The sequence below is a fragment of the Cervus canadensis genome, chromosome 15 (assembly GCF_019320065.1).
Source record: "Cervus canadensis isolate Bull #8, Minnesota chromosome 15, ASM1932006v1, whole genome shotgun sequence".
Taxonomy (NCBI): domain Eukaryota; kingdom Metazoa; phylum Chordata; class Mammalia; order Artiodactyla; family Cervidae; genus Cervus; species Cervus canadensis.
Window position 1 is genome coordinate 53,582,243 of NC_057400.1, and position 3,317 is coordinate 53,585,559.

At 54.6% G+C, this 3,317-nt stretch overlaps 1 long non-coding RNA gene across 1 annotated transcript; it reads left to right on the forward strand.

The window, feature by feature from the left end:
* The first annotated feature begins 742 nt into the window (after nucleotides 1-742).
* Nucleotides 743-2,716, forward strand: LOC122453916. The gene is made up of 3 exons (XR_006273223.1): nucleotides 743-931; nucleotides 1,282-1,419; nucleotides 1,687-2,716. It is a non-coding gene; the product is annotated as an uncharacterized LOC122453916 (long non-coding RNA).
* The last annotated feature ends 601 nt before the right edge of the window (nucleotides 2,717-3,317 follow it).

Genomic DNA, 3,317 nt, shown 5'->3' on the forward strand with positions numbered 1-3,317 from the left:
CTTTTCTTCCTCGAAGGGAGCCGGCCCTCGATCCCTCGGAGGGTGGAGATTCCTCACGTTCCCTCCTCTCGCTCCCCCGGGTGGGATGTGGGATTAGGCTGGAGTGAACATTCCGTGTGCTCTGTAATTACGCACACACTGAAATCTTCACCGTTGACTTAAGTTACTTGGCGCTGCGAGGGCTAGGGCCCCGCGTATTGATTAAACGCAGCCTCTATTTACCTAAACAATAAATGTAGAGATTAGCAACGTTCACTTGATCACAGCGATGGGGTTGACAATTAAGGGGCAATGCATCCCAGATGTAAGCGAGCCTGTGGAGGCGAGGGGGCGGACTGCAGGCTTCTCGGAGGCGGGCGCTCGCGGGCTGCGGCGGTGAAGGTGCGGTGCGGGACGCCGAGCATGGGGCGGCGCGGGGATCACGGCAGGAGGCGGACCCGAGGCTCCGCCACCGCGAGGCCTACGGCCACCCGGCCGGGGAGCCCCGCCGCTGGCTTTTGGGGGACCCGAACACCCCCACTCCCAGGGTGGCATCTGGAGCGCGGAGTCCGTCTCCCCGCGGCTGTGTCACCTGCCTCAAGGCCGTCTCGCCCGCTGCTCCCTGGCAGGAAAGGAGGATCGGCGCCGCTGGCGCGTGCCCGAGTGAGTGTGTTGGTGTCCTCAATGTGCATTCCGCCTGTGGCCGAGGGGGAGGGGGAGGGGCAGGAGGAGACGCACGTGTCTAATGTGTGCGGAGCCTCCCCTGCCCCTCTCAGAGCCCGGCTCTGGGTACTTCAAGGGGTGAGGCAGGATGGAGGTGGCAGTCTGGCCTCGCGATGGGGACGGATGTGACCAGAGAGGGCTCTCGATTGGCTGAAATTCAGAAAGCATGAAAGTGTCGGCCCAGGACAGGCCGGTTCTGGGAGATGTCACAGGAGTGCCTGGATGCTTGGTGAGACTTTTAACCGACCTTCTTTCTCAGTCTCTCACTTAACTATAGAGCCCTGGGAAGTCCTAGGGGCGGAGGGGGGCGGGGAATGGAAGAAAACAACTCTGGGAAGAACTCAGAAGAGTAAGAGTAAGGATAATAAAGAACAGATGAGGGCAGTTGGGGGGAGAGGGGTGTGTGTGTGTGTGAGGTCATGAGCCATCTAGAAGAGTTTCCATATCCTGGGCTCCCTTGGCTGGTTGGCTGCAAAAGACACAGGTGGCAGCTCTCCCAGCGCATGTAGTTTCTCTGTTTTTTCCCTCTTCCCTCTGTGCTCCATGATCAACCCGTAATGCTTCCCATTCCACCTATAGACACAGACAAAAGGATTTGTCCCAAACACCCATGGACAAGCCAGGACGGAGCCCTTTCCCGCCAAACCACTAAGGCCGGGAAATAAACGGCGCCTGCCCAGGCTCTGGGAGCCGGGAGCCCTCAAGAAGACTTGAGTGGTAAGAGCATTTAGGGGATTGGAAAAAGGGAAGGAGAGAGAAAGGGAGGAGAAAGATGGGAAAGAGGAGAGGAGCAAGGGGGGAGGGGACCTACAGGGGCACAGTTGAAAGTGGGGTTCGGTTACGATCGCCCCTTCAGCGCCCAGGGTCTTGCCGCCGGCTGCCTCTCCCCCCATTTCAGAGCCGAGGGCGGACTGGGGGAGGGGAGATAAGACAAAGGGAATTCTCCTGTAGGAAGTGTGAAGTGCGTCTGTCCTCTCCTCGCAGGCTCTGGACAAAACTGGCAGGAATCTCCTTGTCGTGAGAAGACGGACGGTGTCTGCAGCACAGGAGACAACTACAAACAGACTTTGGGGCGGGAAAGAGGGCGGGAGGAGGGAGCTGGCAGGGGCCAGCTTTGATCGCCTCGGCTCCGCTGTGTATTTGTCTTCTCCAGTTTAGATTAGCTGAAATAGTCAGCTCTAGCGAGGAGCTCTGTTCGAGGAGTTCCCCCTCCCTCCCCAGCGCCCCCTCCCCAGTGTCTTCCGCACTCGGGGAGCTGGGTCGCGGCTCTTCCCGGAGTCGCGCCTGAAACTTCAAGGGCTAATGGTTCTGTGTTCTGCCGTAATTAGGAGGCCACACAGCTCTCCAACACGCCGTTAAAACAAATCTGTAAGTCATCCTACCCCTCTCCGGGACAGACCCGGGGAAAGGCGGCAGCTGGGACCGCTCCCGGCTGCGTGCTCCGCAGGGGGAGTGGCGTCGCTGTGAATCCCGGCCTCGGTCTTTCTAAGCTCTTCCTTAGAAGAGAAAAGAGGCAAAGAATGGGCACCTCGCCATTCACCAAACGAGCCAGGCGAGCCTGTGTCTTTGCCTGAAAAGTTTTCAGAATAAATCGCTCTGGTGGTTCTAAGCAGTAATGAAGAGAGGCTGGGCCTGGGTCTTCTCCAGAACAGTGAGATAATGGGAAGGATATGGAGTCGTCCTCCCCCCATCTCTTTTCTTTTCCCCACTCCGTATAAATCAGCCATATAAATCGTTTGCATTGTTTAAGGTACATTGATCAATCTAATGGCTTGTAATGGGCTCCTAATTGCCACTTGCAGAGTTCTGCAGGCTCCTGTCTGAACGGGAAAGGTTCTTGATTCCAGCAGAAATCCACCTTAATCTTCAGACTGGTTGATACAGACCCAGGAAGAGCACTAGGATGACCAGGCCACAGCAGTCTCAGAGCCTCAGGGGAGAGAGGAAAGGAGACTTACCAGGGATGTTTGCTATCCTTTTTGTTCTTTTTTTTTTCGTCATACATTGATATGAATCAGCCATAGATTTACACGTATTCCCCATCCCGATCCCCCCTCCCACCTCCCTCTCCACCCGATTCCTCTGGGTCTTCCCAGTGCACCAGGCCCGAGCACTTGTCTCATGCATCCCCCTTTTTATTCTTTTTTCAAATTTCACTAATGAGCAAAGCCCAGACTGTGACTTATTGGTTAGACAGGATGGTTTTGCTTTTCTCAGATAAGAAATCTTCCTTATTTGCATTACTCGTGTCTGTATATAATACAGCAAAGAAGTTCCTTGGATACAAACTGCTGTCAGTCATACTTCTTTTTATTTACTTATTTCTAACAGGGCCACATTAGGAATTGTGATAGGAAATCATTTGGCCGGCGGGGGGCGGGGGCGGGTAGGGGTAGGGAACACTGTTAGAAGAAAAGCCAAACTTTCTCCAATATGGAAGAAAAGTCAAACTTTCTCCAGTAGGCCTATTAGGTAAGCCTAAATTCCTGTTTCGTAACTTGCAGTTGTGCCTCCTGTAAACCCTGGATGGAGGAAGGAGAGTTGGAAGTCTCCTCAAAGGCTGCCTATGAAAGTATAAAACTGAGGAAACTAATACACTGGCAAGGAAAAGCTGA